General features: G+C 39.9%; 1 protein-coding gene across 6 annotated transcripts in view; it reads right to left on the bottom strand.

Moving 5' to 3' along the window:
- The window catches only part of St6gal2 (ST6 beta-galactoside alpha-2,6-sialyltransferase 2), a 91,789-nt gene that overhangs the window by 72,893 nt on the left and 3,721 nt on the right, over positions 1-15,175 (bottom strand). The window contains exon 2 of one of the 6 annotated variants that reach the window (XM_032900832.1): positions 14,268-14,414. The exons of 4 other annotated variants lie outside the window; for them this stretch is intronic. The gene's annotated coding sequence lies outside the window, so the exon portion shown is untranslated. Of the gene's footprint in view, positions 1-11,555; positions 12,004-14,267; positions 14,415-15,175 lie in introns of those variants that run through there. One more of the 6 variants, XM_032900833.1, reaches the window with a different exon arrangement.

Here is a 15,175-nt window from a genome sequence, read left to right as displayed (position 1 = left end):
TGGGCTAACCAAATTACTGAGCTATTTAAATCTAAAGAATTTGACTTGCAAAATGCATTCCTGTTGTCCCAGGTTCCAAATAAATGAATATAAGGGCAGAGCCATGGAAATGTGACTTACATGCAAATATTTTGTCTTAGACCAAAGAATAAGCTATCAGTAGAGTCATAGCTTTTGGAGTAGATATTACAAAGCTCTAACATTCTCATCTTTGTGGGGGAGGGACAAAATTACACACGGTAACTCAGCTAGCTGGATGCAGATAAAAAGAAAGCACAGGGATCTGAAATCATGTTCATTCTCTTAGCCTCAGTTTTGTTCTGGCAGCAAGCAATGGACAAAATGACAGAAGTACTCAAGGCTTCTATAACTCTAATCTGTGTATATGAACCCATTATCCAATGGATAGATGAAACCATCAGTGGTGTTCCAGGACACAGTCATATGTCACTTAATGATAGAGATACACTCTTCGAAAAGTACCACTAGTTATGTTCAGGGTTGTGCAAAAACCTTAGTGTGTACTCTAACTGAGATGGCTATGACTGCCCCTAGGTGCTCTAACTTCAAATTGTTCACTGTCATATAATGCAGTTCCCTGAGGGTGGAAAGGTTACAAAGTAACTGCAGCTTATGAACTATTGCCTTGTGAATTGAAACCAAGAAATCTCAAAAATGTGGCTACTCATTGTGAGCAGAGAGGAATTATTCCAACAAAAAATATCTCAGAGTCATTTGGCAAGCACAGGGGGTGCCCCCACCAGACTTGAAAGCACCATGTTTCTGAGGCTGTTCCTGAAGACCACCGTGTGGTAACATTCTTACAACAGTTTGACAATAGCCACTCCCAGGCTGTCTGCACCCAAGAAAAGCATATTAGCAAAATACCTAGAAGTCTGGGTCTAGTGTGGGCTAATGGGAAAAACTGGTGCTGCTGGATTAACCTGATCTATCAGAAGGTAAGTTTCCATGAGGCCTTTTCTGGAGTGGTTGACACATCCAGTGTCATTCTATTAGAGAAAACTGATTTCTCCTTTCCCAGCAGGTGTAAGTACCAGTTCAGTTGTTACCCTTTACCTTAGGGGCTAGGTTTTCATTTATTCATTGATTCATCCATCCATTCATTTTTAAAAAGATAACAAAATAAAATATAAAGTACATGATATACTTCACGAATTTGCATGTCATCCTTTTGCTGGGCCAATAAATAAATAAATAAATATAAATAAATAAATAAATAAATAAATAAGATGAGTCCTCTCAGCTGTAAGCTAGGAAGAATAATTGATGGCTCATAGCTTTTCACAGCAACCATAGAGCTCCATTAAGACTGGGTGTAAAGTGAAGAGGAGCAGAGAAGATGATTGCCATTGAGTGCCTGTCCTTTCTTTTCACATGGACATCCAAGAAGCTGTAAAACAGCGCCTTCCCAGTGTGTGGTTCCTGATGCTGCCTTGGAGTCTTTAAGCAGAGCTGTTTAAAATGCACCACCCCATGCTCTACTCAAGACTCACCAGATTAGGACCATGGTCCAGGAGTCTCCTTAGGAAATCCTCATACTTGAGCAGAGGCGTGAGAGAAATCGGAGGAAGATGCACTCCAGGTGTGCTTCAGTTGGTTTAGCACTCTGGACAGTTTCCCACAGTATGTTGAACAGAAAAACTTCCATACAGTGACTGAAATTAACAAAGTACCCACAGATGTCAGTGTGATCTCAATCTGTGAACTCCCAGTATCCCTACCAAAACCAGTATCTCCCTTCAACCCAAGAGACCACACAGGATTCCAGGCACATACTTACTGCTTTTGCATGTGCTGTTTTCCTCAGACCTTCCCTGGCCTTCCTAGATCCCTTCCTACACTCACAGCACTTCACGAGCAACTACCTCCTGTGATTAAACTGTAGAATAAAGATAAAACATGTGTGTAGTACATGTGTGGCCCTGAGTTCCATCTCCTATGTCACACGACCACAACACTAAATATGTTCATATCCTCATTGCCTAAAGCAAAGATAATGACATTTGAGTCAAGAATATCTGGATTCAAACCTACTTCTAACCTAGGACTTTGTTTTGTGTGGACGTTTTCATTTATTAAGTTTATCAAATTGAGAAGATTATTAAGCCATAGAGCAGCTTCTCCAACTGCAAGAGCAATGTAGTCTCTCAAACAGTTTAGCACATCTAGAAGAGGATTTTTAATCAGACTTCAGACAAAAGGCAATTAAAGTTTCGCCAATGTTCAGGGAATGACCATTCCATTTACTTTTTCTTTTCATGTTCTCTAATGGCTTCTGTAATGGCCACAGTAGCTACAACTTGTAACAAATTGTCCAAACGTAATTTATATTCCAACTCTGCTGCTTGCTGATGCTTTCCCCCCTCCCCTCGCCCATGCAGGGTGTTATTAGACTCTTACAGAGACAGAGGCAGAGAACAACACCTGGCTGTTAGCATTTGTTAGTTTGTTTATTATTTCAAACTAACAATGTGATGTCACTGAGCAGAACATAGAAAGAAATCTATAAATGCATATTGCTGTAGATAGCACATATAAGATACATGAAGAAGAAATAACATTGTCTAAGATTATATGAGATGTCAGTAGGGCTGATAGACTTGATTTGTCATTTGTGTAGTCACCTGGAACCATAGGCTTAGCAGGCTCCTACTAGCTAATGCTTCCTGCTACTGTCTGAATATTTTATTCTGCAAATAATGTGAATTGGAAGAGAAAGAAATAAGGCATCTGAGCAGAGTAGGTCCTAGCAATATGAGAATTGTGCACCCACACAAATGTTGCCCCTATTCACTTATCGACATCCTGGTGCACAGGACTTGGCCAGCCACATACACAGAATTCTGCAAGCATGAAGAAGAATACAAGGTAAACAGGCTACCTTATGGCAAGAGGGGATCCAACTGCCAAAGAGGCCATGCTATTTGCTAGAACCATGTGTTGCTTCCACAGCAAAAGGAAACAGATACACTGTAAAGGAACCAGGACCCTCCTATTCTTTCTCACTTGTTTTTCTCAGTCAACAACTTGCACTAAAGAGTAAACCATAGAGTGGTACCTTGCTTTCAGGAACTTTTTTTCCTGCTTTTAGAATAAACCTAAAATTTAAAAAGAACTAATTTTGACCAGCATCCCACATACATCTCTTGCAAATGGCAGCATGGTTTCTCAAGCAGAGCGATTCCAAGTTGCCCACTACTAGAGATGAATCTGGACTCCTCAAAACAAACAACCCATCCCCTTGACCTGCCCTGATTTTCTGTGTATCTTTCAGCTGAGCTCTTGTCATCCACTCACTGAACGCTAGACACACCTAACTGGCAAACAGGGGACATCAGCCTAACCTGCAACTTCAGACAGAAGTATGGTAAAGTCACCTCTGATAACTTCAATGAAAACAAAAGGTTTTCATTTACATGGCAAGTTTCACATAACCTCAAAGCCTTTCTCTGGCTCATCTTGTATTTAATGACCTCTCTGCCCAGAAGCTGTACATCCTGGCAGGTTTGATCTTTTAGAGCACTGTACAAACAGGAAAGAGGAGCTAGGAAAGTGCCCTTGGCTGCTAAGAGGCATTAAGTTTCAAAGGGTTGTTTGCACTGAGGACCAGATGTGCACTGGAGGTAAGGGATTAAATCTGTGCACTGCAGTTCCAAAGGAGAAGCAAAATTGAGGATTTCCACCACAAATCTTTCCTTCTATTTCCCCCTCAAAACCACCATCTGGCTTTTAAGTTACATCAACCGCAAGTACCTTCACAAAACAAGGAATTATCCAAAGAATTAATGTGGAACAAAAATTACATGTGGTGTAACCAAGCCTGCTGAAGCTATATGGACTATTTTGCTGTATTCCAAATGGGATCAAGGATGCTGATCTTGAATCCTGTGTAGGTATTATGCCTAGCCCCTCCAAATACTGCATGTCACAAAAGTCTTATGTTACAGAGGTACTTATTCTATTTTGCTTTGTTGGTTTTGTTTTCATTTACTTTAAAAGAAGAAAGAAGATGAAAAATAGGAGAAAAAAGATGAAGAGAAGCAACAACAAAATACTACATTAGGGGAGGGGGATTCACAAATTTCTTCAAGGCAGTGCCCTAGGACTTGAACCCAAACCTGCTAAGTAGAGCCTGGACCTCTTTCATGGCTTCTCTCTAGAGCTCTCAAAGCACTTTCACAGGTGGGAGAACTCAGAGACAAAGGTTTCTGATGAAATGTTTCATTCTGACCTCAGCTACACTGAAAATAAAACTTCATAGGTTATATGTTTAAAACTGGTCATAAGAAACTAAATATCTATGTGCAGGTCCCAAAGCAATAGTACCCCTAGTTGCTGACTTTCCAGGAGGTCAGTACTGCCATGCCTGAAGTACTCCTGTGGTGGATTGGAGAAAAACAGTAGAGCAGCAAAAATTTCCAGGGGAGGGAGAAGGGTGACTTTAAACTTGTGGGAAGAAACCTAATATAAGGAAATGCCATCCTCCCATCCACAAAGAGTTGGCTGAAGACACAACTTATCTCTGCTTTTAGGAGAGAAATTTCCAACCTTCTTGCTCCCAAATGCATTACTTATGGCTGAAAAGTATGAATTGGTGGATGATATTTCAAGAAGAAAAACAAAGTAATGGAGTGCATTACCTTCTGTTGTACTTTCTACTTACTGGTAGTAAGTTTAAAGAACATAGGGGCTAGAGAGAGATGGGTCAGCATGTAAGAACACTGGCTGCTCTTACAGAGAACCCAAGCTTGGTTTCAAGCATCCAAATGGAAGATGAGAACTATCTGTAACATGAGTCCCAAGAGATCTAATGGCCTCTTCTGACCTTCACAGGCACCAGGCATAGATGTGGCAAAACAATAATACATGTAAAAGAGTGTAGGTGTTAAGGAACCCACTGTGACTATGACATTTTCTGTGATAAAGCATGATAACCAAAGCAAATTGGGGAGGAAGGGGTTGGTTTCAGGTTACATTTTATAGACTGTCTTGAAGGGAAGTCAGGCAGGAACTCAAAGTAGAAAGCCAAAGGCAGGGTTCTAAACTGAAGCAGAGCCAACAGAGGAATGCTGCTTACTGGCTGGTTCCTCCTGGATTGTTCAGTTTGCTTTTTTATACACACCAGGGTCACCTGCCCAAGGGTAGCACATCTCCAAATAGGTCAAGCTTTTCCATATCAATCATTAATCAAAAAGATTGCCCCACAGACTTACTTACAGAACAAATTGGATCAAAACGTATCCTCAATTGAGGTTCCCCCCACTACCCACATTAGCTCAGCTTGTGTCTAGTTGGGGAAAAACAAACAAGCAAGCAAGCAAACAAACCAAAATTCCAATCAGCACATGACACAAATCTGTGAAGAACACTGAATAGGTACTAATAAAAAGAGCTAATTAAACAAGTTCTCATGATTGAAGGACTTTGAATGGAGATATATTGCAGGGATTTAGGAGGTGGTAACATCCATGAAATACGAACAGGGAGGACAGGAAGAAGCTGAAGAGCCCTAGAATTCCACATATGGAAGGCAACAGTACCTTTCAAATCTGTAACCCACCACGAAGGGTAACAGCTGGACTGGGTAGCTTCTATGTGCAGGGCTTATCATTGAGGTACACTGAGAAAACCAAGTTGATGCCAAAGTGACAACTTTTTCACAATAGGCAGAAACTACACTTTGTCTCACCATTTCCTCCCAGGAGGAAATATCACTCCCTTGGCTTCTTAAATTGTGTGTAAGCTTCCTGCCCTAGAAAGCTTCCAAACTGAGGTGGGAGAAGAGGAGCTCCATGATTTCCAGTACATTCTTGATACTAAGAGAAAAACCTACTGATGATTTAAAATGTTTCTAAACCCCCCTCCCATTATCTAGCCTCTAGGCAATAGGCATATGGTCCTCAAACCTACCAGTTAAGTCTTTCCGGAACATCAAAGAGCCTGGGGAAAACAGGGCATTTGCTTGCTTTTAGAGCTTTCTCATCAACTCTACAGCTAAGCTCTGTACTTGACCCAGCAGGGCCCAACTAAGATTTAATCTGTCAGTAGATTTGGGGCTTATGATGTCCTCCATCACAGGTTGGAAGAAGCATGGAACAGAACTCCCTGTCCCCGAGATTCCTAACCTCAGGGCTAGTACACGCAATCCTCTATTTGTGAAGAATGGTAGCATTTTGGCACTGCTCCTGAGGTGGCTGAAGGACACAACTTACTTCTGGTTCCTCTACAGAACACTGGCAAAAGATGCCAGGCCAGGTCTACACAACTGTCACCTAGGAGTCCTTGCACTTTGCCCAGAACTCTTCTGTATAGATATTCCTCTGGGTAAAAGTGGGGAGATAGGAGATAGTGGGAGGACACACACACACACACACACACACACACACACACACACAGAGAGAGAGAGACAGACAGACAGACAGACAGACAGACAGACAGACACAGAGAAAACTAACTCCACAATACACATCATCCTAAGCTTTCAAAGAAAAGACTTTTATTTCCCCCAAACAAAGGCCACTTTTATAGTATGTGAAATTAATGGTTTCACTGCCCCAGGACTGTAATACAGTTGAAAAAGAAGAAAAAGAAAATCCAGCAAATAGATGGGCAAAGCACCCACCAACCTGTCAGTCGGGAGCTGTCAAGCAAGGCAAGTCATCGTCTTTCCCCCACGCCTGGCATCATTTCGAAGGCTCTGTCAGTGTCTATGCTCATTGCTTTCCTATACTGTTCTCTGGTTGATGAGCTGGCTTTAGTGTAAGATGAGGCTTTATTAGCTGGCACCAATATTCCAGAACAAAAGTATCAGACTTTTCTAACCACATCTTCTTATCAAATCCTTGTTAACGACAACAACATAATTAAAAGTACACAGAAACCAGCTGGCCATGCAAGCTCTATTAAGCTGGCATAGCATGACTCAGAAGGAAAAAGAAAAGGGTTTGGGATACACAGAGATCTAAGATTATTACGAAACAGGAAATAATTTTTCCAGAGTTTCACATTTCACACATTATTGTGAATAACAGCAACACAAAGATGCTCTGGGACCCACCCAAACTCCTCATAGAAGAACTGCTTTTCTTAACTTTAAAGCATCTTTTTTTTTCTGTGTTAATTCAAAGCCAGTTGAGATTGTTTTATGATGTGAAACATATGGTACAGCCCAGGTGCTGGTAGGGCCATCAGACAACAACAGCACTGCCATACTGTGACATCCTGGAGGATAACAGTTAATAGCTAAACCACACAATGCCATTAGCACTTCATGTGACTATGAATGCCACTGAAATGATTTCCACAGTCGGATGGTCCACCTCAGTTCTCCTCTTCATTCCTAGTAAACCTATCTAGTCCATCATAAATAGTGAAAGAGTTTATAGAAAAGCTCTATACATTTTTCTTTGTTTCTAATCCCACCTGTGCGATTTAGTAAATGCATCATTTCCCACTCACGGTCATTCAATGTCTCCAATTTTCAACACTGTAGACTGAGAGTGACCAACATATCCCTTTTAATGAACTCGAAAGTCTCAGGCAGTCTCTCAGTTGAAACTTGACCTTTTGAACTACACAGATACTAAGGAGGGAAATGCAGACTGCTTAGGACTCAGAGATGTAGGAGTCCAGGAAGATAATTGGACAGAGAGCTCCTGACACACTCTAACACGCTGTGGTGGTGAAGACTGACCCCTTCTAATGCACACTGACCCTTGACTCAGTCTCTCATCAATGTATCTGGCTCCCACAGGGAGCACTGGCAGAATAAGGTCAGAACTGTGCATTGAACACATGGTGTGCAGGGGATGTGGTTCAGGGGACATCACAGCATATCCTCAGGCTGAAGAGTAAAGGTGTCATATTTCTGATCTGGGCTTAGACTGAACTGAGGGTCAAGGCCCTCTCTCTAGAATTTTTCAGGGCCTTTAAGGTAATTTCCCATATTCTAATAGCTATTTGGGCAGGGAAAATTAAATATGCAATCGAATAGCAAAGCACTGCTGAACTCATTCACACTAATGTTGCCTTATTATCTTTGTCAAGTGCTGATACTGTGTGCAGTTCTAATTGTTAGGTTTTAATACAGTATTCATGAATACAAGAAGATGTGCCTTTATAAGTCCTCCATGGACCGACTTTACCCAATTTATGCTCTAATTATTTACCAGTTTCTCATATCCTTTAGTTCTGAATGGGTTGCTGAAGAATGAAACAAAGTCATCAAATCTTATCTGTAACAGTTATGGAAATAAACGTGCATTTCAGGGTCCTCTTTGAGGTTTACATTGCCCCAAAATTTTTAAAGTTGAGTGGTTTAATGTTTTCACAATACTGCTAATAAAGGTGTTTCTTCAAAATGATTAATAGAAACTCTCAAGCACAAGTTAATGTATATTCCAAAGGATCTACCTTGTCTTAAGCCCATTGTCTTTACTCTGGTTCTAAGTGGGGAGCTGTCTCCATGGAGATTTGACTAGAAATAAGGGGCCTATATCTTGCCCACTCTCTTCCATTTTTAAATCTCACATTTAAGGAATGGACAGCCCTCATTTCAGTATACTAAAATCCTTAGAGCTACTCACCCAACAAACATTTTGGAAGCACCTACTGACTTGAGTATCATGAGCTATGTAGATCCTTAGAGCCAAGACAGGGAGAAAGGGGTAAAGGTCCTTGAAAGAAGGTAGTGGTTAATGCATCAACAGAAAGACCATTAGCTAGCCCACTACCATGTCTCTCTCTCTTTGTCTTTCTCTATATCTGTCTGTGTCTCTATCTCTCTGTTTCTGCCTACATCTCTCTATCTCACTGTCTTTGTCTTTCTCTGTCTATCTCTATCTGTGTTTCTATCTCTCTGTCTCTATCTATGTCTCTCTATCTCTCTGTCTCTCTGTCTCTCTCTGTCTCTGTCTGGATATCTCTCTCTGTGTGTGTTTATCTCTCTCTCTCTCTCTCTCTCTCTCTCTGCGTGTGTGTGTGTGTGTGTGTGTGTGTGTGTGTGTGTGTGTGTGTGTTAATACCTGTTGGAAAAATTAGTAAGAATTGGTGGTTGGTGTTAGGGAGAGGAAGCATGAAATAACCAGAATTATTTGGAATTATAAAGGAGACAAGATAGCCTGAGAATGGGAAGAATAGCAAGAAAGTGGAGACCATGGCCTGGCCCAACACTGAAACACATCCCACTGATGCTCTATATCAGAGGCTTAGCCTTGTATGCTACTGAGAATGGCTGGGACATCTAAGGTGGACATTATAAGAGGACTATGTCAAACAGACTATATAGATAGATGTAAAAGGGACAGGGAAAGAATACAAAACAAAAAAAGAGGAAAACATTACATGTATACATGTATCGGCGTTCACCACTGTGCCCCATTAGCATGTAGAAATAAAAATAAATGGCATAAATTGGAGCCATTTCTCCACGCTATTTTTCTAAAAGTATATGAGAACCTGAGACTGAAGTCCAAGAAATAATATCCCTCCAGAAACCATAAACGTCAGTGCCTAGAAGACGAAAAGGGATCGAAAAGGGGGGGGGCATATAATTACTTGTTTTCAAACCCTTAAATAGCTCTTGCCCCAGGGCATGCTGTGGAGAAGCTAGACTTGCATAGAGCAGGTAGCAGACACAGATTCCTCTTCAGGAGGCAGCCATAAATCCTTCCTGCATATAGGCTTTTCTGCCTGCAGTAAAGTTCTACAAGGGACATCTGCAGCTATAGTGGAATTTAAGCCAGTTTTGGCTTTAGAGGAATCCCAAATTCATACAACTTTATCTGACTACAGCTAACCTTCATTAAGCAATCCACCATTATCCTTATTGCCTAAATTACATTTCCTTTTTATTTTTTCATGATTTTCTATTTTCCTCTGTGTGTGTGTGTGTGTGTGTGTGTGTGTGTGCGTGTGTGTGTGTACCTGAGTGTATACATGTGCATTACATATGTGCAAGTGCTAAGGGGGCCAGAAGACTTCATGAGATCCTCTGGGGTTGGAGTTACAGGAAGTTTGGAGCCTTATTATGTAAATGCTCCTAACCAAACTCAGGTCATCTGCAAGAACTCTTAACTACTGAGTCATCTCTCCAGCCCCGCACCTCTTTTCTTGTTTTCTTACTCTATTAAATTTTAAGACATCTTTCTACCTTTGAGGAAAAAAATGCCTTTGCACTCTCACTTTCAGTAAAAAAGACAGGTCTCTCAAAGTTGTTCCTCATACTCTAGCACAAGTTAGTAAGCTAATGTCCTGGAACAGTCTGAATTGGTTTTCAGAAACTCTACTAATTTCCACAATATAAGAGAAAACTTCTCTAAGGAGACAAGTGGTAAAGAATCAATCTGACTTGAATCCACACCCTGCTAGCTTCTACCTTCTCTACCATATTTCCTAGGAGACTCTAGCTAGACTTCTGCAAAATCCCTCCTACAACTATTTGTGTATTAATGTCCATTTGCCAATATTAAATTATCTCAAATTTACAATTCCTATGAGATAAATTCGGTTGGAAATACAAATTTCACTGATTATTTTTGTTCTGCACTTTGTCTTCATAATTAAAGTATAACATGGTAGTTTTAAAACACTTTAAAATTTACATCTGATTTTAGTCAACAAAAAGAAAAAGCCTATGGTGTTTACTTAGTGACAAAACTAAGTTATTATGATTAAAAACAACAATTCTAGAGTTGGTAACACTCACTATGAAATTTTCACAAGGAACTACTACAGAAGTTTTCAACTTTTTAATGCATAGCCAATACTTCTATTCCTATTTAACTTTGCCTTAATTCTACAAGAAAATATGATAAACTGTTGATCATGTTGATTAAACCTGATGTGGGTTGGAAGGAAACATGCATCTGTCCTATTAGAAACCAAACAGGGACAATAAAGTCTGTTTCTCCATGTTTTCTACAAGCATATACCATTCATGATCAGTCACTAAATAACAACTCTGAGAAAGACTAGACAGCTCAATAAGAACTTGATCATAGAGGTACAATCAAGGGTTCTGGAGCTACAGATGCAGTCAATAATGGACAAAAAATATACATGCCCTTCCCACACAAAATGTTGCATCTATATCAAACCCAAACAGATTGTTTTCCTAACATTATTTCCCGAAATATGCATTACAAGTATCTTATTAGGTGCTTGCCATTCTAGAAACAATGTGAAGGCTACCTGGTTAATGTACGTAGATTGTTTTGCTAATATTATGCTGTGTTGTAGAAAGGATGTGAGCACTATATACCTACTAAGGTCTTCGTTGATCCTTCGTTGTTGTAAGGTCTCCAACAACAAGAGGTGTGTTTTAATACCATATTGAAATTGCCAATCCTTGTGCACTTGTAATACTAGGAAAACGAAAGCAAGTAACACAACATGTGCATGAATTTTCTTAAGTAATGATGCACATCAACACAAGAGGTGCTGGCTCTGTGCTGCTGCTACACTGGACAGCGAGGTCTTGGGCTCATAGTGTGAGTCCCATGTTCATTTTATAGCTTTCAATATCATTCACTCACCTGCCATATTCAATATCTGTCATGCTAAGTGCAATGTAGATTCAGTCCAGATGATGAAGTCTATACAGAGAAATTTAGGGTAAGGTAAGTTATGCTTGCCAATACAATAGGTACAGCACACACCTGATTAAGCTTAGCCAGTTCTGCAAGAAAACTAAGTTAAGCACACCCTAGAAACAACACAGATAGCTTGGTGCAGGATTCCTTTAACTGTTCCATAAGAAAAATAATATGTAATATGTACTAAATCTTCTCTTCTAATAGATGGTGTATTGTTAGGATAAGCTTATAATATAGCATAATATACTTCAACTTTGTGACTCAAAGAGTAGATTGAAGTATATAAGAAACCTCTGGGGTTTCCCTTCTGCGAAATGATGTTATGTAAAGGATACATACAGATATCTGTTTTCTACATGGTTAAACCAGTTTTTGAAACTCCCTTACCTCAAATACTTTATTTAATGATATCCAAACTGTTATTGTGGTGTATGAACCACGAGATTTGCTTTAAGACAGTGTTTCTTAGCTATGGTTCATGACTGCTTTGGATTCAAATGATTCTGTCACAGGGGTTACCTTAGACTATGAGGAAACCCAGATATTTATTTACATTACAATCCATAAGAGTAGCAAAATACTGCTATGAAGTAGAAACAAAAATACTTACATGGCTGGGGATGACCACAATATGGGAGCTGTACTAAAGTGTCACAGCATTGGAAAGGTTGAGAATCACTGCTCCTAGACCACCTGGGTACTCAAATCCCTCATGTCAAATGACAGCATATTCATAAAAAATACATACATCCTCTTACTTCAATCTTCTCTAGATTATACATGTGTTCTGGTGAGTTGTTTATAAATAATGTCAAGAAAAAGTCCACATATGGCCAGGATAAACACAATTTTGTGAAATTATTTCCAAACAGACAGCTGTTGGTCAAATTGTTTGTGTAAGATTCACAGATGCAGAGGGAAAACCTTAGTAAACTACACAAATTATTTAATGAATTCAAGTCTTCTCTCTACTAATTTTCTACATGCAGAACAGAATAACTCTTAACTATACTGTGAGTCAAGTTAGAGGTTCCCTTTCAAAAGTGGAAATTATATAATCGCATCCATATTACAGATAGTTAAAAAAACTTTCACACTTAACCACTTTCATTTACTCGTACATTTGTGTACTCAAGAATTTCCTTTGAGAATTAGGAAGTGTAGTATTTAAAAAGCAAAAGTCTTTGGGTTATTGTTTAAATTCATTAATCTGATACTATCTACAGTGAGCTAGAAGAAACTGAGATTTAGGACAACTCAAACAATATTTTGTTCCTGGGAGAGAGGATGAATCACCTACATTCTTTAACCAAGTTCATGTTGATTTGAAATAAGTGCCTCAGCCTGGAACCTGGCAAAATAGCCTACGTGGACCAGTGATCCAGTCCTGGTCTATCAGGTCACTCCATTGGACGCTCCTCTCCAGAATCAGTCTCCTCAGTCCCAAAACTGTATGCAAAGAAGCAAAGGCACACGGAAGATGCTGCTTGCTATTAAGAATACTCACAGGTCCACACCCCATAAATATACACATGCATAAGTTAACACATATATTTCCATACAAGTCCTATTGATAAGAAACTAAAGGTTCTCTAAACCGGACACATTTGGTTAACTTTCTGTACACCATATGTAATTTAGAGCATATCATTCTGTCAGGGATAATTTATATAATAAAAGGAATGTTCTCTCAGTGAGAAGGGACAAATTTAAATACTGATTTTTGATACTTTTCTCAGATTGTTTGGGATTTCAAGTATTTACTACCATGCCCAGCTTCAGGAATTTTTGGAAGATTTAAAACATAGTTTACACAATTAGCTCCCTCCTCAATAGCAAAGCTAAGTTCATTCATTTAATCATACACTACAGATCCATTTTACATTTGAGTGAGCCACCCTGAACAAATTCCATGTTATCTAAGTTTCCATCCACAGTCATATATAACAATTCAAAAAATCCTCACCAGCAGGCTTTCCAGGAAGCTACTGGTTTGATTTATTTCTGAGTAATAAACTAATTGGATTATGTAAGAGGTTTATGTTACCAGAATTCAATTAAAAGCCAAGTCATTCTAGAAACAAAAAGAATCTCTACTTGAAAAATTTGTATAATTCAAACAGGCAAAACCAATTGTTTGAAATTTAATAAAACATTCTCCTTTTGAGCTCAAACTAGAAGCAGCACTGAGCAGAACTCAGCGTGTGAAGTATAACGTTCTGAAAACAGTCTGATAATCAGCATTGTAGGGTCTGCCACCATGAACTCACTGATGCTTTAGCCAAAATACTACATGCCCCCAAAAGACTACTCTCTGTTGTAAATTTAAAAAAAAAAAATCCAATAAAAGGGGAAAAAAAAGAATCACCCTCTCTACACTACCTAATAATACAAAGCAAATGCATAACTTTCTCAAATTTCAACACAATCTTTGCCTGAGAATTTCATTCAGTATGCCTTCCTTAATATCAGGTAGAATTTCATTCTAACACTGCTTATCTGAATTCTCAAGATGCCGTAACCTATTTACAAACTTTCCACTCAAAAATGTCTTTCTGCTTGCAGGGTCTCTGAGGGCTCCTGCCTTCCTCTTCACCCCGTGCACCTGCCTCACCCAGCAGCTCAAGCCTGATGGAGGAAGAGATAACTCACAGTTGCAGCAATCTCTGGCTGGACACAATTTTGACAACGGTCATTCGTGTTCGTCCGTAGCACAGAGCACAGCCTAGAAGCATAAGGTTTGGGCAAATCTGCCAGCTCTGTCAAGACATTTCACTTTTCTGAGGCCCAGTCTTCTCACTGTTAAAACAGGGTAATGATACATCCTCAGCTTGTGGAAAAGAGTTCTCATGCTATGCAAAGCAGACGGCAGGGTGTGGTACACAGTACCTGCAAATCGATTGCTATTATTATTCTTTGGATTGCTACTGTCTCCCGGGGCTGCCGGAAAAATCGATTTTAAGTACACCAGAGCATTAAATTATTGATCTTAAGAATCCAACAACAGAAGTCAATTTGGAGTAGATTTGGTCTCTGTTGTTTTCTCTTTACAGCTCTGGAAACTGAACTCCTAGTGCAGGGAGACTTCCTCCGGGATAAGTCACTGCAAGGACACTGGCTGTCAGCTTTCTTGATCACTTTGTTCTTCAAAACTGCAAAACTGTAAAGTCAATCTTCACATGATTCCATCTCTCCTGGCCCAAACTGTACCTTGAATTTGGAATTCTTTACGAAAGAGAAACACAAGCTGCCGTTTGTGTGGCAGCAGGAGGCAGACCAGGCTTACAGAAGTTGTGCAGAGACAACATGCTCTAGAGTGGCAGCAAGCCTCCAGGTGTCACTTCCTATCACAGACCCATTCTTTCCCACTAAGCCTGCATCAGTACACCAGAGTGGCTGACACTGCTGAGACCTAGCTTTTGCTACGTGGCCAGGTTAAGATAAACAGCAGTGCTGGACCAGATCAGCCGCCCCCGAAAAGCTTGAAGACAGCCTAGTCCCTATTTTAATGCACTCTGCATGCCGACAAGGTATATACTTTACACTGCAGTTGTTCACTA

This window comes from Rattus rattus, chromosome 4 (assembly GCF_011064425.1).
Source record: "Rattus rattus isolate New Zealand chromosome 4, Rrattus_CSIRO_v1, whole genome shotgun sequence".
Lineage (NCBI taxonomy): Eukaryota > Metazoa > Chordata > Mammalia > Rodentia > Muridae > Rattus > Rattus rattus.
Note: the sequence above shows the minus strand (reverse complement) of the source record. Positions and strands in the feature narration are given on the sequence as shown.